The sequence below is a fragment of the Hylaeus volcanicus genome, chromosome 2 (assembly GCF_026283585.1).
Source record: "Hylaeus volcanicus isolate JK05 chromosome 2, UHH_iyHylVolc1.0_haploid, whole genome shotgun sequence".
Classification (NCBI taxonomy): domain Eukaryota; kingdom Metazoa; phylum Arthropoda; class Insecta; order Hymenoptera; family Colletidae; genus Hylaeus; species Hylaeus volcanicus.
In genome coordinates, this window is record NC_071977.1 from 23,872,814 (window position 1) to 23,896,419 (window position 23,606).

Sequence of the window (23,606 nt, forward strand, 5' to 3'; positions counted from 1 at the left end):
ACCCTGGCATCGAACATTTTCGCGAAAACTCTGAGCGACATTCGTCACACGGTGCTTGGGAATTTTATACGATTCGCGATGGATATACATATGTGTAACATTTCTACATTTGCGTGCTTTAATTGAAATGCGATTTTCCATTTCGGTGGACAGCACGGGATATGTTAAACAATATCAACAGATCAACAGTAAACAGATCTCGGCGCGTGGTGTACTCCAGTGAATATTGTCAATTGTCATATTTATTGCGTTCCATTTTAATCAAATCTTGCTCCCCCGTTGCGTTGCCCTGAAAATTGCAGAGAGGGAGAAGCTGAAAAGTTACGATTCGTGGCAATCCAAGGGGCGTGATATTCTTTCATTTCTTTTGAATCTGAGAGATTTAATATCATCGTAAATCAAAGTAGGGTTTCTTTTTGGTTGTTTGAATACTTGGTTTAAGTTTCAATCGGTAACGTTTCAATTAAGAGTACTTTTTCCATTATTTACACATGCTTTTTGTCCTTGAATTAATTAATTGTAATTAATAAACGGAAGTATTTATTCATGGATTTCATATTTTTAATATTATTTTCCATCAATATAAATTATTCGATCATAAATATCGAGTAACGAATGAAAAATAAACACTTTCTTGTCCTTTATATGTACAATGACGTTTACAGTTCGATTTGCTAAATGTAATTACATTTCACGTTCGGCAAATAAAAGCTGGTCTAAATAACTTTTCAATGGAATTAACGTTGCGGATAAATCGCTGTGCAGTACTGTTATTTGTCATCTATTATTGGTATAAAAATTTGCCCATCTCTGGAATACAAGGTTCGCGCTCCCGGTCGGACTCAGAACAATGCCGCATGCCGTGAATGCAACTGTTATTTCCACGTTTATTCCGTGTTTGTTGTATAATATTTTTCGAAATACATATTTCTAGGTTTCCTGTTTCATTTGTTCAGAATAAATATTTCCACGTTGACGAAAATGAAAAACAGAAATAAATAGAGAATTAGTGTATTAACATTTTTTCCCATCAAATAGTAGGTTAACTTAAACTTTTAGTAGCGAGCCAACGGCGATGCAAGAGTCTTCGAATCCACAAGCTACTAACAAATCTTAGCGAGAGAAGTTCCCCGCCCCCGACCTCAAGCTTGAACATTTACGATCGTGGAAGTAATTTTTAAAAACACCCAGCGCAAAAACGGGAAACGTTACTGGCGCATAAATCTTGAATCGTCGCGCCGTGTGAACGGATATTAGATATGCGTGGCTCGCGCGCAATATCGCTGGAGCGAGATACCCCGTACGATGCATCACCGTGATGTACCCCCGTGAGTTTAGGGGTCCAGCAAGTGCGTTCGCGCTATCGGGGACGGAATTCGAGCGCGCTTTTTCGTTTCGTATCACGCGATCTATGAAACATTGATAGAACGCTGGTCATGTAAAAAAAAGAAAAACACGGATAGAAGAGGGACAGAGGGTTTCGAGCGCATGCGGAACGACCATGCATCATCGTTCACGCTTCATCCCTTGATATGCAAGCGTGATACATATATCTGTGCGCGCGCGCGCGCGCGTGTGTGTGTGTGTGTACAGGGTGGGACGGAAATCGTGGCACACCCGGGCGGATGTGTAACTACGTGAGAAAATAAGGAAAAAAATTGGTGCAACACTCTAATCCGCGGCTTCGTTTTCGAGAAATCGATTTCAAAGTTTGTTCCAGCGATTGGATACGATTTGGTTACCCTGTACTTCACTATCGGTTACCTCTACCCGAGCTGGTATTTATAAACATTGACGATGCTGCAGTTGAAGTAACACTAAATGTTTTAATCGCTGAAAGTGTATTTTCGAAAAATGTTGTTTTTATTTTCTTACGCAGAATCCTACCCTGTTCTGGTACGCTACGATTTTCGATTCACCCTGTGCATAGGCACGTATGTCTACATATGCGCATAACATGTATATATGTATACATACGGCAATGTACTAGCGCATAAATCGAACTTTTGCATTTCCGTCGTCGACAGTTGTCCTCCCACCCTGTTCCCTCATTGCCAGGCGTCGCGTGCTGCGTACAGGAAACATTCGCTGACCTGCCGTGTTTTTTTTTTGGTCCCGTTCACTCCTCCAGCCACCGAGTGCATTCCACGTATACGGCGAATTTATGTCGTAATATTCAGACGCGCGATTCGAGCGTGCCCCGATCATATCACCCGTGATCCAACGAAACAGCGTTAAACGGCCCGAAGTGGCTTCAAACGGGATTTTGGCGTTTGCAGGAGACAGTCGACGCTGTTTGTAGCCGACGCAAGCGACCCGGATATCGGTTAGATTAATAATTTGGAAATTTCATCTCCCAGCGAACCTCCTCGATTGAGAAAACATTTAGCGATCCCTCCAGAGCGGATATTAAAATTAATATTAAATCCTAATCATTGTAATATGGCACAGAACTGTTTAAAATCGAAAACTGCTCGATTCAACTTTACCCTAAATCTTTATTATTCGCTAAACGACCACGAACCGAAGTTTCGAACCCCAAAGTCGTCAACGCAGAAAAAATACGGGTCCCCCCGTACGTGAAACTTTTGTTTCCACGCGAAAGGAGATTAAACCCGGCGCGAAAGTGTAAAAATCCCGCGCCAACGAGTACACACTTGCTTTCACTCTAAATCCAGTGTTCTCCTACTCGAACCCCTTCTTGGTCGGCGTTCGTCGGTTGGAATCGCGCGTGCAGGCGTTTTTCGACACTCGCCGCGAACGAAGCTGGCATAATTCATGCGAAGGGCGAGGTTAATTTGATTCTGAATTCAGGCGAAAATAATCTGCCGGGATCTGGCTGCGCCGACGGGATGAGTTTCGCCTTTTCGAATCAGGAGTCGTGGGCACGAAGACGAGGGATGTGTGGAGGGTGTGGGGGTGGTTCGACCGGTCAGAAAGCCGGAGGCATGCGCGATGAGCTTTTCTCCGGCAGCCGGGGCCAACGAAATTAATATTTAATTTTCTATCCCTCATCCGCCGCGGAAGTTCCTACGGCCCTCTTGGCTTATACGCCACCGTTGCTCGTGGTTTTATTGCGCTGGTGGCCGAGCGTACATGGTGTTCCATTGTTTCGCGGCTGTATTATATTGCCACTCGAAACACGGTACTTTCTTCCTTGCCCTCTCTCCTCGCGGGGTTCTTGATTGCACCGACGACGAGTCCCACACGTACGCCGGAGCGACGCCGCGCGCCCCGAACGTGCCAACATGGCGAATTAACAGCCGAGAAAGCAATAATCCGACGGCCACCGCGACGATGCTACGCGTACGCTGCGAATTCACGCTTTAGACAAGCCTCGACTCAAAGATACAATTATTTGGACTCTAGGAATTTTTTAATTGGAGTTCATGATGACTCCGCTTCATTCATTCACACATACAAATTTCTACATTTCTACCAAGAGATCCCTCCATCGTTTATTGAAAAGGGAAGAAGATGATCCGAAGCACGGTAAACGGAACGGATGTTCATACGGCGGCGGCGAAGCAACGTTCAAATTAGCTTCCTTCGATCTTTGAAACGAGCCAGGGCGTTGCCTTTTGCTTTCCCCACCGGTCCTAGAAACGAGGATCAAGAATCTTGGCCATTTCGACTCGCACAGACTGGCCAAGCTTTCCTCCTCTCTGGCGCGGAACCTTGAGGTTAGCCTCAACTAATACTGGCACTCCGGCTCCTCTGCGATGTAACCTCTCATTACCTACCCGTGTCCGCCGTGGCTCTTCGGAGCATCTTGCCCACCTTGATTTGATTAGCATAATTGCACTTACCTACGCCCTTCTGCCTGGCCACAAATTTGACAGGGACAGGATACAGGAGGATATACTAGAGGAGAGGATACACACCGCGTCTCGGTGTCTCGTGGCAGCTGAAGGCGATAATGATTGCCATGATTTTAATACCGGTCGTAATAATGTTCAGCCCGACCGTTAATGATCGGCCACCGTGTTAGCGGAAGCGTTACCGGTGGCTTCTTAACTCGAAGCAGCTACCATGACCGCGGCAGGAGAAGTAATTCATCGAAACGCTACCAGAGGATGAAGTAACGCGAGCTTTCGTTGGTAGAACCACATTCGTTGAACCAGGGTCTCCGGTGAACACGAGATTCCTCTCAAACGAAACGTTCGCGAAGTGTCTCCTCTCGATCTTGATGGAAGTTTACAGGTTTGCGGAGAAGTCAAGAATAAGGAACACGTTTGTATTCTTTTGAAGTTGTAGCTCAAGTTTAAAGATGAACGAATCTTTTATATTATCCTTTATTTAGTTGACAAACCTAAAGAGTTGGTTAAAATCGGTAGGGAGTGTGTTACTAAGCAGATACTTCGGGTGATGCCAAACTCATTGGGAACAGTCCGAAAGTCAAACAGTTCCAAAGCTAACCCAATTCAGATTTTAAGGAAACACGGCAACTGATTCGACGGAAATGTTTAGTTTATTTTCAGAGATTCGGAGCGTTTGGTACTGACTGTCTACCAGCTAACGATATTACGGTTACCCCGCGTCGTATCGATCACCCTTTACGCTCGATATCAGGGATTTCGATGAATGTAGGATGTGTAATAGTCCATGTTAAATTAGATGAGGTTAAATCATGATTTTGCTGGCTACGAATTGAAAGACCAGCGCGTTTTGACTCTGAATTTGAAAAATAAACATTCATTCATTCTTTAACCATATTTACGTTCTTACGGACTTAGCGTAGAATGAGTCAATAGAGACATCACTCTCAAACATTGTCAATCTATAACGTCCTCATTGTTGGAGGAATAGGGTCACGCCACGTGACGCAGCTGAGGGGTTGTCGCAGTTGACGAACGACGATGTCGGATCATTTTACGCGAAAGAAAGCGACGTTGGCGTTACATTTCGCTCGCGTACGGATCTTAAAATTCTGTTGAAAGAAGACACCGGTTAAATTGAATGTTTACAGCGCTCGTAGGACATTTCTATTCGGAGGGTGACGGTGCCACCCCTGGAAGCGGATCGTCTCGAATGTCGTCCATCGGAAGAGCCTGAACGCGACGTCTCCGACTTTTTACTTTCGGGATGTTCACCCTCCCCTTTTAGCTTTTAATCTGTCACGCGTGCAACAACTACTCGAATCATCTTCCGAACGTCCCAACCCCTTTTGTGAAGCGATAGCATCTTTAGGTAGAGTACTCTGTCGATACTGTTGCGCGTTCTGTCGATAAGGTTCGGTAACGTAGTATGTACCCTGATTGGTCGCGCTATTTGTCGATAGAGTGTTGTACATTGTCGACAGAGCAGTTTGCTTTATCGATCGAGTGTTCAGCATTATTTATTTTGAAAGAGTAGTTTGAAAATACGTAGTTTCGAAAATTATGGTTTAATTTTGTCCGTTAAAGGCAGAAAGATCCTTAAAATTGTTTCAACTCCGACTCTCGTAGCCAAATGTCGACCGATACGGAGGCACATTGTGCTACCCTCTATTTTCTTCGCTTTTAATCTGTCACCGAGGACTCGAAACGTCTGATCGCTGACCCCCTTTTCGCGATGGCAATATTACTTAGCGTCGCGGTGAATTTCGAAATGGACGAGTTAGCGGTGCGATTGATTGGTGCGAGCTGCCCATCGATTCGGAACGGGCAAGGGGTGTGATAATGAAATATCTTCGTCGCCGTTCTATGACTGTAACTGTCATTGCATAAATCTGACGGATGCCCGTTTTAATCCACGCTATTAGTCAGTGTCACGAAGAGTTTCGGAGTACGTTTGGAAAGTGGAATACATAGGGACGACGATAATGAAAACAGGCGATGGAGCATCGAACACGATGTAACGGTTCGTTTATTATCACGAAACGAGCTCGGTTATTAGCGGAACATTATTAATCGGGCCGGAAACGAACGGGTGATTAACATAAATAAAACAAACAGCGCCGCGCTCGTGTACCAATTGATGTTAAATTTATATCCTTCGGCCGTAAAGCACCTCGGAGAACGTGCAAGATTGAAGGGTGCTGCCACCCTACGAGCGATCCATAAACTCGGAGGGTTCTGCGATGTGAGGGGTAGCTCACCCTCGTCGGGAGAGTTTTTCGCGAGAGAGCGTACCTTACCCGACTGGGAAGTTCTCTTTATCACTTACTCCTCCGATATTGAATTTCATCCTTCCGAAAATTTCAAGCCGTTCGATTGAATTTATCAACTACCGTTACCCTCCGTCTCCTTACATCTCGATTACGCGGATAAGAACGACCGAATTACCCCCCCAAAAAAGCGAAATGAAGAAGAAAAAAATATTTTCCGTGAACCCGTTACCAACCGTCTTCTCTGCAGCTGGAAATTTCATTTCGACCCGGTCGAGCGTCGGCATCGATACAAATTTTAATAAACCGCCGAGTTCGCGGCAAAAATGCACCAACTCCAACTCGCGATCGAGGAGAGCCTCGATTAAAGGCCGGCCCGTTTTGTTCTCTTTCGTTGCCGAACGATCCCTAGCATGGCGCATTTTGCTCGTATTTTCCATGGATCCCCTGGTCCCGTGCTCATAATTGAAAATCACTGTAATCCAATATCCTTGCTCGGGGGTGCGATATAAAACCGAGCGGATCCCGCTTAAGGTCGTTTCGTTCCGACCGACGTGGCTCGATGTCGACCAATAAGGAGCTATCGCGGTTGTTTGGAAAGCAACCTCCAAGTGCGCACCACCCCTCGTCCTGCGGGAGGAAACCATCGTGTACATGTTTCTTTTCTTTTCGAGGAAACTGATGAACATTTTGTTTCTCAAATATATATTTTTCTTTCGCGGAATGCCTTGTGTTTTAAATATTTTTATATTTTTTCTTTCAAATCATCCCTGAAGTGTGTACACCTGTGGTGTCTAGTAAAGGCCTGCAATTATATGCTGTAACCCTGTGGGCACTGCTACTTGCAATCTAATATTAAAAACGATTAGTCACCAGTACTAAGACTTATGGCCAACTTCTCGTTCGACCCTCATTCAAAATGTTGAACTTTCACAATTTTATGAATTCTAAAATATGATTGTATAGACACATTCTGGGCACCCTATGCTTTTAGAAATCTGAGAAATTGAATTTTGGGTGAAACCTCAAAGTGAAAAGAGCCCTTGAGGGGTTTCCTTGATCACGATCAACGCGACCCAACGTCGACCTATAAGGAGGTATCGCGGTAACCGAAGAGGAACCACCGAGTGCGACCCTTCGCCCTTTGGGACGAAACCGCCACACGTAGGCGCGTATTGTTTCCCGATGGGAATTCGACTACCTTGCGCGAAACACATTGCGGACTCTTTACGACGGTTTATTACGACTTACGGGGACGCTCCCCGCGCCAAGGTATTTACAGCTCGGCCATTCTGGGCGAAGCCCCTTTACGGCTGGTATCCGAGGACATCGGTGACAAAGTGTAGGGAAAAATAAGAATTATTGGGGGGTGGAGACGAACCCGTTAAAAGGAGATCGTGTTAATCTCCGGGGTGGGACGGGGGGTTATTGGTGATCTTTTACTCTCTTCTGGGGTAATGGGCGGAGGAGTTTTCTCTTTTATCGGGGTAGAAATCGTCGTCCTGGTTTCCTAATTGAATTTTATGTTCTGTCATTTTCGTACGTTCGAGCGTACCATTCCGTTAATGGCGCTCTATTCGACTGTATTTTTCTTGGAGCGCTTCGAAGATCGTAAGTTTGAGTTGGTATTAGGGTCGAAATGATATTCGATAAGGCAGACACTATGTTAATAGCCCAGATACTCCCCAAAAAATGGAATATCATTCACACCTCCTCGAATCTTCCAGCCATCGCGGAAATTGGAAATTTACCGTCGCGCTCGACCATTTCATGTCTCAAAACATCGTTCTACACGAATGTCCCCGAAGTTTCATGCACCGTTACGATCTTCGAGACTTTCGAGACGTATTTTTCATCGTTTCCTATCTCGAAATTCTTCCAGTGCTCGGTGATAACAAATACTGATCTCTGTATCATTCCTGAATCATGGTCCCGCGAGGTAACGCGCGGAAAACTCACTCGAAGGAGTCTGCCAGGACGGATGATTCCGCGTTCTCGCGTCGTTTCTGCCTTTAAACTTTTGAAATAAATTTTTATTTGTTCCGCGTTGCGTTGGTATTACGTACCGTCAGATGCTGCAACTTGTAAAGAATGGACTACTCGCGAGTCGTTCGTTTTGCAGGCTCACCTGACTTTGCGTTGATTTCAATTGTAACACTACAGTCCTAGATATTCCAGATTAACTACCACGTAGAAATTATTGCCTGCCTATTACGGTCAGTCCTATCAATATTCGCACCCTCTATATCTATTGAAGAAATTTCTTTAAATTAAATGGTGGGTTTTATGTCTCCAAGTGTATGTTTGTATAAATATGTTGATATATTAGGAGGACCGATCAATTAAAATTTTATCAACATTTATTTATTAAAGAAATCTTAAATACTAATCAACAAAATAATTTCCATCACTTTTCTAATACTTTTTGCCAGCGTAAAGGCAGTTCGATTTCCATTTTAAGAAAGTTCTTCGATTTCTCACCGAAAACCTTTTCCAAGTCGAAGACATTTTGATTACTCTTCGATCCCCCTAATATATATAAATTTATACATGTATAAGTCTATTCATATACACATTTATAATGAAAAATTGATTTGGCAACATCAAAACTATTATTTAATTTAGTCAAACTTCTCCAATATACATTGAGGGTACGAATATTTTTGAGATTGACTGGTATGAATTTATAATGCATCAGAGGAAACCATCTTTGCTCCCTGGTACTAAATTATAGACGAGGGACTAATGGATACACGTAGAATAAAATTAATCTACGTATTCATTTTTCACCTGTCCATATTAAATTTGATGCGTCACAGGTTCGAAGCTGAGAAGTGTTGCGAGTAACGCCGTTCGACGGAGGGTCACTTGTATCCCTCGTTTTCATTGTCCCGTGCAGGTTCCTCGCGAGTGTCGTGACAGGAAGGTCTTTTTTCTTGGCCGTTCGTCGCTTCCTGGGCGACGCTTCTTCCACGATGCTTTCCGCCGAAGCGCAGTGGCTCTCCTGGGGCGGGAGCATCAATTTTATGAGACTGAGAAATATCGACGGCATCAATAACGGTTTATCTCGAATACAAATTGCCACCCTGAGAGGACCACTGCCTTAAGAAAACACTCGTAATCCGCGGAGAGTGAAGCAAGGGCGTAGCGACAGCTATCTATCGCCTTAGGGCACGACATCCTTCGACCCTTCGTGTTTATACCTGATCCTTGGTAACGATCAAATTTAATTCCGTCGCCCTATCGCAACCGCTGCTCGACTTTTCGATGGAGGATCGCTAGCTCCCTCGCTCGTGCAGCTAAAATTTGAGTAATACCTTACGTCTACTTGGAGGGTCGTCAATGTAGGACGTCGTGGCTCGGGGATCATCTGTATTCAGTTTTACGACTGGAGGATAGTGTTTTAGGGTCAAGGGCTGTAGACTTCACTCTTTGGTATCCGAGGGTTATCGTAATTAGCTCCTCGGTTGTTATAGCCGAGTCTCGTGGCTCAGAAGACGCTACTCCGACGTTCTATGTAGATGTCGAAGATCGTCGGCACTTGGTTCTACGATCCGAGTCGAATAACGCTTAACCCTTTGCGCTCGAGAGATGAGTCTCAGTCACCAGTAGGTTTCACGTAGCAGATCTACCAGCAATAATGTTTCTTTAGGTTTAATTTCTTTGAAACTAGAAGTGTCAATAAAATTACATCTTTGAAGTCAATCGAAGCTTAGCATTCGTGGCAATACAGAATGTAGAATGTAGAATGCTAGGAATGCATCTCGAGTTGCTGGTAGATACCAAAAAAAAAGGCCTCGAGTTCAAAGGGTTGACCGTGGAATTCATTAAACGATTATCGTGCAAAATAATTCTACTTCAAAGTTTCAATTTTAGAACGTAGCTCCTGTTTTTCATAGCATATAGCGTGCTTCTTTAATTCCGTAAAGCTACTCCAAAACCGCGAGGAGCGAAACAGGGTCGTAGCGACACGTCTCGTATGCCCCGTGCCCTATCTATCGCCTCAGGGCGTGCGATCCTGCGACCCCTCGTGTTTATAGACACCCCGGTCCTCGACGACGTTCGAAATTAATTTCGTCGCCCTATCGCCACCGTTGCTCGACTTTTCGATGGTGGATTGCTTACTGGCTCAGCCTAAATTCGGGAAAAACATTAACGCGTTACTCGCCGGAGGGTCGACGCTGTTGTTCAACGCGCAGCAATACATCCTCGTTTTATTTATGCCCGTTTGGAATACATATTTTACAGGGACGTGGCCATAAATCTGCTTTATCGGGATTCCCTTTCCTCGGCTATTCCCAAACACTTTATGTCGTTTCGTTTTCACGACGATTACGACTGCTGTCACGGATACCACTTATCTCGTATCAGTCTGTTTCTTCCACTCGTCCTACCAGTGTTCCCTATTTCTTTTAGACGAAATCCACGACCCGACGCGACCCCGTTGTCGAACCACCAGACGATCGTTTGGCATGGTTTAATGGCGTGGTCGGTGGCCGCGATGATGAATGACGCTGACAGAATGGGAGACATTCGGCGCGATTCGCCGCTTGAAGAGCTTTTTTGTTACGGGAGCTCGTTACGTCCCGGCGCCAGCCTGGCCAGCAACTATGCGCCAGAAACAATGTTGACTAATCGCTTTCCAAAACTACGATGAAAAACGTCGGCCATAATGGCGGCCTGTTTTTGAGCCTGCGGCGGCTGTCGTGCTTCTTTTACCTTCGCGAATCCCTGGACGATCTTGGGTCCCTAAGGGCATTCCTGCTGTTTAAGGTAGATTTTTGGCTTGTTCGTGAGAATTTTTTGGTAGAAAGCTGTAAAACATTCGAAGTTAAATTTTAATATTGTACGTTTCACTGCGCAGAGGATCTGAAGAGATTAACATAGCTGGCGGGGAAAGTGAATCGTTGAATTTAAACTACCGAATCGATTTTACGCGATTCTTAGTGCTTTTAGGAAGCGACGGCAAAGTGCCATCCTGGTCAATTAAACGGTGACGTATTTCAATATGACACTTTAACGCTTGCCTCGAGCAATATCGATATATACCGTTTTTTTCTGCAGGAATAAAGTCGATTCGAGGGCGTTCGATCATGAATATTTATGACACTCTCAACCCAGACAGCTGTCGACGTACTTTTTACTTTGAAAACCAACATTGCACATCGAAACGAGGATTCGTTCCAGTGGTTTCCTCATTTTCTACTAGGACTACGGTCCAGAAGTCTCGATGAGAGAAAATGCCAAGGAATTATGTCCCCTACCTCCCGCAAATTTGACTTCTTTTCCCATTCTTCTCTGATCCAACGAATTAGTCGGCGGAATAATTCCATCGCGGCCGAAGAAAACAAACCTTATTATTCCAGTGGCTGCGACTAATTTGATCGAAGGGAATTTGAAATGATAATGCGGACAAGTTTTTCCCGCTTTAGGTTCGTCGTTAAACCCGTCCCCTGCACATATATTTCCCAATCGTGGAATCATGAATAATGCACGTCTAATATTCCCGTCCTACTTTGCCTCTTGATTTTTATTAAATGTGCCTCTTCGTTAGCTCTGATACGCTATTAATTAACGCGAGACTTTCGCGGAAAGCTGAAATAAATTTGCAATTACGTCAATTAAATTCAGAAATGCTACTTTAATGCTTACAAATATGCGAAAGAAATTACTGGTTACTATAATCAATTACTATAATCTGTTGGAAACATTGAAACTTGAAAACATAATATGGTTCAATGTCAGGTATCTTGATACTTCTAACGTGACGATTAAAGAAAATGGAGAACGTCGATGCTAGTCCGAATTTTGACGTAAATGCAACGTGGCTATTGGCTCGCTGGGTAGCCAGGATGCACAGGATGCCCTGGAATTTACATGAACGAGAGTTTCTATCTGCGGAGCCGATGCAAGAGCAGTCAAGCTGTACTATAGCGCTTGCAAACTAAATTACCTGTATTAGTACGTGCGCACGTTTACAAGCATCTTGCACTTAGCCAACGATATTATGGTTCCTCTGAATTACTTGTTTGATTGCTGTACACGGAAACTGTGCTCTATAGTGGGTCGTCATTCGGTACGAGCCACAAAATTGAAGTTCCGTTTACATATCCTTGGTCTGTATTTGGTCTGAAGTATTCGACAAATAATACAACATACATCGAAAGCAATTATTCGAGTATTCACACATAACAATTTCACTACAGTAAATGTCACTATAGCTAGAGAAACCTTTAAGTTGCCATTTATTTTTTGAACTTAAAGCATTTAGAGGGTGATTATCGGTATCGAGATTTACGACTGGATATTCTACCTGAGGCGATCAGAGAGTTTTAAGGGTCAGGGGTTATTGACTTGGTGTTTCATCCGAGAGTTATTCTAATCAGCATATCGATTGTTATCGTAACCAAGTCTCACGATACGATGGACACGTCGATGAACTTGGTTCCATGATTCGAGTCAATCAATTCAGTGTTCATGATGCCACATGAAATTAGACGAAGCTAAACGAGTCTATACGTTGTCCTGTTTATCAATCGCAAATTCACGGTATACACAGGTGTCTGGGTTGCAATTGTTCCCAGGACGTATCGATTTAGTAATTGAAGCTTTCCCCTGCGGGTGTAACGTGTACTCCTAACGATGGAACATAAACGCAATTGATATATTATTAACCGCATCCATTAAAGGAAAGCACCACTGTCGGGATGATATATACGTGCTTACCGAGGGGATGCTTCCTCAGCCTACGCCATCGCTGGAGAACGCTCGGGTGAATACGAGAAACGAGAAAGAGAGGTTTCTCTGTGGCCGTTGGGGATTCAAAAAGAATGAGAAAAGAAAGAGGGAAATGCCCCTGCGTGAATTTAGCTCAAGGGTGACGAGGTCTCGCCATGTGCTGCCGATCACACGGTTCCAGGTTGCACAAGTGCAGCAGCAAGGTCAAAGGGCGGAAACCGTGATACTCAAAACTGCAACGAGTGTGTTTTAAGTAGCGTGGAAAAGTCGAGTGAACGTGTCCCTCGGGATCTGTTAACCCCCTTTCGTGGAATCGACGTCGAACGGGCTCGTAGCCCTGTTTTGCTAATTGCGATGTCTCGTTCGATCATTAATGCATCGTTAAATGTTCTACGAAACTGTTTAGTTTATGTGAGATTCTTGTTTATGTCTTTATCGAGTATGGAATGTCCTACAGGATATACTTATTACTCTTATTTTCATATCGTAAGTAGGTACATATTGATCGTTTACGAAAGAATAATTTATTATATTTGTATTATGTTAGGAAAGCTTTCACAAAAAGCGAACAGAGTTTCTTACGAATATATCCGATGGGTAGCATTTAGAAACCGAATTTAATATCCACGAGAAGTCGTCGGGAAACGCATCGAAACGAACGATTCGGCCGATGTTGAACAGTTTAATATCTGAGGGACCCACCGGGGGCGATTTCCTTCGCAGAGGGTGAGAATCGTTGGAAAGTCATTCGCCTCCGTTCGCTCGAGGAAGCTTGTATACCCCCTCTACCTTAATCTTCATAGTTCCGGCGCCATTCGTGAAAAGTGAATTTGACCGCGTTGAATGAAATCGAAATATTTACTGTTCCGAAAGTTTCATTTGTTAGGACACTGAATCACTGGATGCTGAGTTGATTTATTCGTGATGTATCCTTTTGGGTAGATCAGGGTTAGAATATCTAGACGTCACATAGCATCGAATGGCTTTATGTTGCTTCGAATAGCTTCAAATGGATTCGAGTATTTATAAATTACTTCAAACAACTCGTCGATGTCCCTCGTGAGTTCCAAACGACCTATCCTCTTCGCATAATTTATTAACGATCACGTGGAGGCGGAACAGTGCTCTCCAAGGCACTTCGTGTCGTCGCTCCTTCTAAACCACGCGAGCACTACGCAGGGGTCCGCGAGCGTTGATATGATTTCATCGCGCGTCGTAACGGAAGAGGAATTCTCGCGAACATTTTCCGGGGCGCTCAAAATTCCCGTCACAGGGGTGCGGAATGTGCGGGAAAGACACTCGAAGACATCGGAGCCCGAGAACTTAAATATTCTGCGGTGTTCCTCCGGGTAAGACCGATTCGAAGAAGATTTAGTTTCGCGAAAGGGCGACGGAGGTGGGTAAGAAACGGCGCACGGAGCCCGTCGACGGTAGCGATGAGCCGAGACAAAGGCATGAAAGGAGAGGAAACGATGGCCACCCCCGTCCCGGCGTGTCAGTTTAATGGAACAGAATTGAAATCATTTGCCTCGCGACAGGCTCGGCACGTCGTCGCCTCCTGAGCTTGGCAGTCCAGCCGTCGTCGTCGGTTCCACGGTTCTTCTCCCTCTTTCTTTCCGCGTGTAATTGAAATTCTCGAAAGCGGAGTGGAGGATAAAAAAAAGAAACGCGAGGGTTACACGGGCGCCGTGGTACGAGGGAAACAGAAACCTTTCGAGACGGATAGCGCCACTAATGGAGTCCTGGTTAAGCGTTGGTCCGAGGTACAACCTTCATTACATTTATCTCCCTGGGTTTGTGGTCCTCCCCAAATGTCGACCGGAGGGTCTTCCCCCATCGAAACATAAGGCCGTTAAACGATTTAATTCAATCGTACGAGGCACGGGAGGACGGAGGGGTGGCTGCAACGAATTTAACGCCTCCGATAGTTTCGCGCTTCGGAATTCGCCGGCGTCGACTCACTACCTTACCTCAGCGTTTTAACACATTGTACCCTCCGTGTCTGTCGACCAACCCTCTCGTTCGTTACCCCGGACTTTTTTTTGCCTCTGTAGCCCCGGTGCATTTGCATCAAGAGATACTTGCTCCACAGTTGCCCGCGGATTTGCTACTGAATCGTCGATCCCTCGAATCCCTTGTTACGCGCGAGTAATGAAAATTTGTGACTAGGATTTTATTTAATTTCATGTAGGTTGCAATGATATGGAGTAGCTTTGTACAGCTACCGTCGAATCGTCGAAAGATTACGCAAATACGCATCGAAGCAAAAGCAACCCTCTAAATATATCTACGACGAGAACTACTTGAATTCTAACGTCGACGCACGTCAGCCATCCCTCGCTCCGATGGTTCTGAAGTCTCGTAACGCAATGTTGGCACGATATTTAGAAAGTAGTTGGCGAGTTCTGCTTTACAATTATTGCGTAACCCTAACGCGAAGGCTGACGGGTAAGATCGACACGGGGAATGGGAGGCGCAAGAAGCTAAGAGACTTGGAGAGGCTCACGGCACTCTCAAAGAGAGGCGAACAATGCGAACTTCGAGATAACTTCAGAGAGCCGAAATCAACATGAAAGGGGAAGTTTCCATCTCTAATTGGTATTTAGGAGATCCGAAACAGACCCAACTTCGCCCCGTCCTTACGCACCACCCGCGCACACCTTCATAATACGTCCCACGCTCGAGCTGCTCGACATCGTAAATCTTCCATCGCGAGATTTAATACTGGAAAGTTAAATTGACGGATTAACAGTCCGTTAAACATTTTTGTTAACCATGTACCTGGAGTTTCATGTCTGTCGTAATTAAATAAATAGTTTGAAGTCTCGCAGAAAAAGAGTATCGAACGTACACGAAGCTACATGCAGCTGCTCGACAACAATTCGTTGAACACATTTTTTGAATTAAATGTACCTGATGTTTTACCAGGAGTGAATTTCCGTCGTGATTATTACATTATTAGTTTGAAGTCTCACGGTAAAAGAGTTGCGAAGTTACACGAAGTTACACGAATAACTACGATAGTCTCATATCCAAAAAAGTTCTGCAGAACGATGGTAATCTAATAGGTTTGAATAAACATCCTTCATATTTGAGTAGTTATGTCCCGCCGTTAATAGAACTACTAATAATTCTCCGACCCGCGAACTTCTGAATAATCCAGTTGGGCGAAACTACGACATGTTGGGTTTCGTAAAGGTAACGTCTACGTACCGTGAGTACTTCGTTGAACGCGGAGCGACATTCTTGAAGGGAGACGTACATACACTGGCATGCAGATTTAAACACGCACCGAGAGCGGGAATTCTCGGCGGCGTTCGGGGTTCCTCGAACTTTCCGCCGGCAGCATGTTTATCATCCGGTTCGCGGTTCAGCGGCGAATTAAATTATACACGCGCCGATGTGCCTTAAAAAGGCAGCCCTGCTCGTGGCAGGGGTGACACGGCAAGGTGGGTAAGTAGGTAGGCAGATTGGTATGTAGGTGGATAGATGGAATTCGGATATAACACGGGATTGAAGGGGACGTGCGCTCGAGGAGGAACGTTGAAAGTTCGGATCGATTCTGCGAAAGGACGACCACTTCAAAAGACCCCCTCGATGTGCCTGGTCCGGAGACTTACTTTCTTTGTTCGTATCGGTAGCGTAGTTAACCAACATGCAAAGTAACGCGTTGTGTACGTACGTGCATCTTTGAAATGTATGCATGTATGCGCGTCAGAGATATACGAAGTGCTTCGACGATGGAAGGGATTTTATTATTCACAAAGGGCCACGCGGCGATGCTCCTTGGCTTCCTTTCGTTTCACTGGAACGAGCGGAAGGAAGTCGAAAAACTCGTCCCACGGCGCCGTGGCAAACTCGCGGAAACGTGGCGGAAATTCTGTCCTCCTGTTTCTTTAATTATTTTAATACGTAATCGGTTGAATGGAAGGCGCAGATACAAATATATACACGAACAAAATATGATCTTTATTACTTTGTCAAGGGTCGACTCTCCACAACCGAAATTGATTTCTCTATTGATAAATAGTAATGGTAGGATGTAATTGAAACGTGGTTTCTGCAAATGGATTGTTTATAGACGGTAGGGAAGTCACAGATGAATAATGTAGGTAATGGATACGTGACTCTAGAGTCACGCGAGGTACAGGAGATTAGTACAGGTATATAAAGCTTTGTAGAGGTTCATATAGGTTCTTTTTATTGCATTCATAAACGCAATAAGTTATATAAGACTTGTACCGAGTGTGGGTATTTAAATGGAAATGAAATATATAAAAATAAATTGTCGTGTCGTCTAAATTTTGCTAGTGGGTGATCGATGAGACTGATTTACCGAATCCTGCTTGAGACGCGATTAAAATTTGAATTAAATAATTATCGATTACTCGTTTCTTATTATTATTACGTTCTGTTGCAGGAAGAAATTCACAGCTGGCGCCGCATAATTTGCAATGAGTTCTGTTGCGAGGGTAAACGAGTCGCAGTAGATGGCAGCAGGCGTTGAGGACTGAAGGGGCGAAATGGGGTAAATTTCAGGTAAACGATATGTTTTAAACAACCCCGTTTTCCTTTTCGGGAGGGATGGTATTAGGGGTTGAACGGGTTGCGAAGTTGCTACAGAGATGGCGCCAGGATGCGGTTCTCCCGACTCGCAAAATTCATCCCCTATATACCGCAGACATCGAACCTTCGGATTTCACTAAATTACAACATTTTCCAGGCAACAAATTATCAAAATTACTTCTCTAAAGACATATTAATCCGTGTACTAAATTTCCTTTAAAAAATTTTACATAATTTACGATAGAATTGCTTCGAAACCATTGATTAATTTTCCGTTTAATAAAAAGAATTTCTACATGCAAAATGTATCGTTTGCGCATTATAAAAGTACATTCTTCTTTTGCTTGCACGACGTATTACTTTTTCCTACAATGTCAATGAATATAAAACATTTCCCAGTAAAGTATATCATTGTTTTGATCTAAAATTACAATTTTCCTCTGAAATTCATGCGCTTTTAAACGCATACAAAAAATTGCATCGCAATTTCCGAGGCAACTACTCAACCCCGTCGCGATAGGGGTGAATAAATAAAGGCGTTTATCGCGAATATGAAAATTTCACTGGAGCAAAAAGTGGTGCGAAGGGAACAAAACCGAGATCCTTTTGATGGTAGTAGGAGACCAATGAATAAGGCAGCATTTTCTTTCAGCGCTGCCCTCTCGAAATAACTCTGGGTCCCTCGCCGCGTCTTGTCCAAGCGGAGAAATAAAGCGATGTCACGAGGAGGGTCGATCGAGTCCCATTAATGGGTGAACACTGAAAGGATCTACGGAATGGCTAGTCGCAACTGGGCACAGTGACCTTTGTATCCGGGTGACGAGAAGAATGGGCCATGAAAGTAAGATTTCGTCCGGATTTGCCAGGAAAAAAGGTATTCGAGGATGGGGCATCCTTCATCCTTACAGTTTTCTACCTTTTCTTAACGAAACAATGCATTCGTAACTCCTCGAAGAAGAGAATCGGACTCAATTGAGCTCTCGAGGCTTTTCATTCGATGAACACTTCTTAAATCAATACTCTTCTACGCCGAACTTCGGATTTTATTCGTTTATGACGTAATTCTAGCCTGAAAAACATCAACAAACCGTGTGTAGAATGATTATTTAATACGTACAAAATGATAACATGCTTCTTCTTAATTTTTAATTAAATGAAGATATAATAAAACGCTTGATGAGATATATTATGATTTGCATGTAGACTACACCTCATAAATACATATGATAATATTAATATTTTACTATGCACTCATTCATCATGTATTCCTCATATTTAACCGCACCATGAATGGATAAAATCCGGAGTTTAATTATTATGTACTTCCGCGGGTAAATCGAATCTGTCTCGAAATAATTAATCACACTCCCGATCGTTCCACATTCGGAATGCCAGACAATAATTGGTACTTAACATTATCCAAATAACGACACGCATATTACAAAATTAATTTGATTTATTTGCCCGTCCATGGTTTCGATGCAAACAAAGAAAAGTGAACAAATAGACACGCCAGGCCGAGCATTCATGTTTGCGTCGAGCTGCCGTCATTGTTTGCTCATTTCACGTGACATCATAATTCCAATTACTACACAAAAGTGAGGTTTAAAGTTGAATGTAGAAAAGTAATATTTATTTTGTTCAAAAAATGATGACGCATGGAAAGGGTAATCGTTGGACGCGCCTGCACCCGATTGATTCGACAGTTGCGAAGAAATTTCCTGAATCCGTCTTCCTCGAGTTCCACCGATTCTCTTTTCCCTTCTTCTTCGTCTTTTTCTCATTCCGAAGCTCGACGCTCTATTAGCAGTTTCTTAGAGCAGTCCCAAATGGCATTCCTATTGATGTTCGCTATGGGGTGTACCTTAACGCTCGGGGGAGAAAAGAGCGCCATTCTAAGGCAGGAGAGAACTTTATGGACTGCGCAATGGCTACTGAATTCTGTTCGAAGCGGACACTAGGGCTCCGCCATTCCCTTTTATATTCCCTTCACCTCCGACCTCCTTGTCTTCATCCTCCTTCACCATTCTCTTCTTTCATCTTCCGTTCATTTTGTTTCTATCTGCCCCAAGCAATTCCCGGCGATTCTTTTATTGCTATTTCGATGTTCGTCCTTGGATCATACGGTGATTACCGCTAAGCTGACAAATTCGATCGCGGATTTGCTCGCCTAGATCAAACGGGAAACGTCTCGTCGCTACTGCCACGAGAAGTGTACTGGCTTTAAAGAAATTTGTTCATACTACATAGAATAATGTTGTAAACGCGACTCCGAAGCTGATTGAGGTTGAGATAGTTTGTGAACTAGGTTCTCTTTAACCACTGTACAATTTTGTCCATTTATTTTAACTGCAACAGAGCAAACCAGAATTACATGCTGTAAACCCTCGCAGCAATGTTAACGCTGAAAGTCACCGTTTATCACTCCACTATTATTTAATGAAAGAAATTAGTACGGACGACGAAACGCTAAAAGGTGGAGTCGCTCGGTCGCCATTACCACTGAGCAGGGAGTAAACAATTCAGAAGCATGAATTTGTAACGAAGTTCGCTGAAACTTTCGCAGACGCAAAGTCTAACCGTTGAACGAGGTCGACCGGGAAGACATTTGCACACTCGATGTGTTCTCATATTCCGGGGGATGGGGATGGCTCTCTCGTTTCCTGAAGCGGACTCCATTGACCATAAGGATTCACCAATTTTCCACCCTCCCGTTCCCTAGAATCGATTCACCCGCTATCTACCTCTCGGTTAAACCTTTGGCGAACTGTTCTTTAATTCACAGGAACGAGTGGATTATCAATGACAGTATGTTCGGATGTAGTAACAAGGATAATAGTCGAATACAAAATTGAGGAAATGGGCGCGTTAGAAAAATACTTAATCAAGTGTTTGAAACACTTATTGAAGATTCTTAATAAAAGTATTCATTGAAGAACTACATTGAATGTATGTTTATAATGCAAAAGGAAAAGTACGTCGTTCGTTTTAGATTACCAAAATAAATATATTTTACACTATAGCTTCAGAATTGTATTATTTTCGTCAGTCCTCGGTATTAGAAACGTAAAATATCTGCCGATCGCGAATGTGTTAAGGTCTCGAAACGCACCTATCTCGAATTTCATATCAACAACATCCCTCAGATTATAGTTCGCGAATAATCGAACTACACAGTGTTACATCATTTCCTCAGCATCCGCAGGCGAGAGACAACACCGTGGTCGTTTAATCGAGAAGTCGGTGCACGTCGACCGATAGCTACGAGCATGGTTCTTCATTTGTTCGTCGCGAAGGAAGAACGCAAATTGGATTATGCTCGAGCGGAGCCGGGCTCGAGGAAGGGAACGGAAGAGACCGATATGCCTCTCGGTGCTGGTTCAACCGAAAGCCACTTTTCTTACAGGCACCATCATCCCTCGCCACACCGACGTGGCTTTGGGCGGTATTTCTTCGTGTTTTGTCACGGAGGCGCCCGCTGATGGATTGATAGTTTTAATGCGAAAGACAGTCGATACGGTTCGAGGCGGCGACGTAGCCGAGTTTACCCCCTCCCCCACCCAGAAAACGTTTCCCCGGGCATTATTGTTCCTTGGGGGTTCTAGTCGTCGAGAGGGAACCAGCATCGGGAGACGTCGGTATTATTGCCTAAGATAATGAGTTTTCTTCTCGGAAGACCGAGGGAAGACCGATCGGTTGTTCAAATATTGCTGGCAACGTAATAAGCAAAGTGCTCCCGGTGGCATTCGAGGTTGTAATAGAAATTTAGACGACTTTAAACGATCCCCGTGCTTCACGCTTCTGCTTCGCGATGCTCGTGGACTGTGTTTACACTTTGACATCCGCTCAAAGAAATTTCAACCATGCGAAAGACAAGGGGTAGGCACTTTATACAAGTTTGATTTCATTTCGGCCAAGTTATTGCCGCGGGGGACGCAACCACGTTTCGATTGCGCGACGATCGGATATCGACGGGTTTTCAACAATTTAGAAAGTATCGATATCGGAGTTTGATAGGACTATCGGAGTCCGTTTAACTGCGCGTGCTGCTGCACGCTGACAGTTCCGCATCAATATCGCTGCTGTGTTTCCGTCTGCGGCAAAATTGTACGATTTTTCTCGCGGACGGAACCACGGGGTCGATAAAAGTATCGAACGATCGAGGAGAGAAGGATCTTTTCGGTTACATTCGTCATTTGCAGTAGACAATCTTGCAATTTTTTTATGCAATACGCTACATAGCTATTTAAACTTCAAAGCATCGACAGGATAAAGTAGACGTTTCTAGATATATTAAATTGTCTCAAAAGTTTCTTTCAATTCATTAATAAGTAATACATACACAATATTTGATGTCTAATGTTACATTATCCAATTGCGTACGATCCGTTTTGCTCTGTTACTGTTGGAACATTAACATCTAAGAAATTATGTTGTCTATTTATATAAACACTGCCACGCAAAAGAACTAGTTGCACTCAGCTGAGTGCAAGTCACGAATGAAACTATTGGGGCAACCTAATACCATGTGCAACGAAAATAAATATTTAGTATTTCCATATTCTACTTCATGGACCCCTAAAAGTCTATCTATGGACCACAAGCTGAGAGCCATCGGTCTAACGTCGTTTACCAGTACACTAGCAATAACGTGACCGGTATCACAAGGATTACCAGGACAATTCCTTTGTTCCTCGTCGGTGGGCAGTCGAAACGGCGTATTAGCCGTAGTTTCCGGCAAAAGGATCGATATTCGCTGGGCGGCCTCGCACGAACGTCATAAACCATGGCCTATCGTTAATTCCCCGAGAAACCAATCCGACGACAACCGCGCCGATGCAGGGCAACTATTATTTCCAGAATTTCCAATGGCCCAGGCAACCTACTCGTCGCATTGTAGCTCGCTGGGGTGGACAATGGTTAGCGAAGTCCGGCAGAGGACGTAGTCGAGGTCCGCAATATCGGCGTTGGCCTGACGCCAAGACGCTTCGAAATTGCGGGATAACAGGCGTGTATAGATAAACCTACCGGCTACGTACCGTCGTTGCGCCTCGCGACATTGGTCAGATATTTATTCGCATTGTTTCACCCCTCTGCGACTGGCTGCTGCCCCCTCGACCGTGCGATTCGCTGGTGAACACTGGAATGACCTCGGACTTCTACGGTACTTCCGGCCAGCCGAATTCGAAGAGACAAACGTGTTCGCGCTTTAGTAATCTGCTTGATTATCGAGGGTATTTTCCACAGGGGTTGACGAAGAGTAGACGTTCAAACTTGACGAGGAAGCCTACCTACTCGATGTAATGATTGAATTGTTGAGAATATTATGACGATATATCTATGTTGAGACGAGTGTTTCATTTCGATAGGGTGTCTTAATTTCAGAATTTCAAGTTTTATTTGCTAACCATTCACTACTGGCACAAGTAAACTTCTTATTTTCTATCTATATTTAGCTATATTTATGCAGTCCTTACTTTTAGTAATTGCATCGTACACGCAATCATTAGGATGTAATGGAAACAAAAATTGAAGAACAGAGAATAACTTACGCTTTCTCTCCCTAAATTTTTAATGTAAGCAAATGCTTTGTCGATTATTACATTCGCATAAACTTCAGTGACGCATGCGAGCGTACATAATGGATATTAACGAGAGACGACCACGCGTTCGGTAAATTATAACAGTCATTAGAGATATATTTCGTGACCCGTCTCCTTTAAGTCGCGATCCCACTCGCGCCATCACGATTAATCGAGGACGAAAGTAATTAGTTGGGAAGGATGGGGGCATTTCTATGCTGGAAGCAATTTAGAGTCGGAGGATCATTTGTTTAAATAGAGATTTTACATGATCGGTTTCGCAGAACTACGCTAGTTTTTGTAATATCACAAATTTCATAATCGATAGACAACTCGTAAAAGAACAGAGATTAATAACAGTGTCCTTCGTGTTATCGTATATTGGGCTAAGTAATGTTCCACATCTTTCATCATTCGAGACACTTTAAGTAATAACACTTTTTGCCTGGCGCGTATATTTTATAATTCTCAGCAGTAACTCAAATGAGGTTTTTTGTGGGAAACCATAACTCATCCTGGCGTCGTAAATCAAAAAGTTACACGTAGTCGTGCCAAATAGTACACTGAAAATTATAGTTGTGTAAGCAAATTGGAATACAAAAATTACCTACACTATAAGTTTACAAAATTTT

The 23,606-nt window shown here is 43.8% G+C and overlaps 1 long non-coding RNA gene across 1 annotated transcript in view; it reads left to right on the top strand.

Moving 5' to 3' along the window:
• LOC128872920 (uncharacterized) overlaps positions 1 to 20,325 on the top strand; it is a 78,212-nt gene extending 57,887 nt beyond the window's left edge. Inside the window, exons 5-7 of the long non-coding RNA XR_008456276.1 lie at positions 17,247 to 17,365; positions 18,045 to 18,266; positions 20,178 to 20,325. This is a non-coding gene — a long non-coding RNA (uncharacterized LOC128872920). The remainder of the gene's footprint in view (positions 1 to 17,246; positions 17,366 to 18,044; positions 18,267 to 20,177) is intronic.
• Positions 20,326 to 23,606: the final 3,281 nt, after the last annotated feature.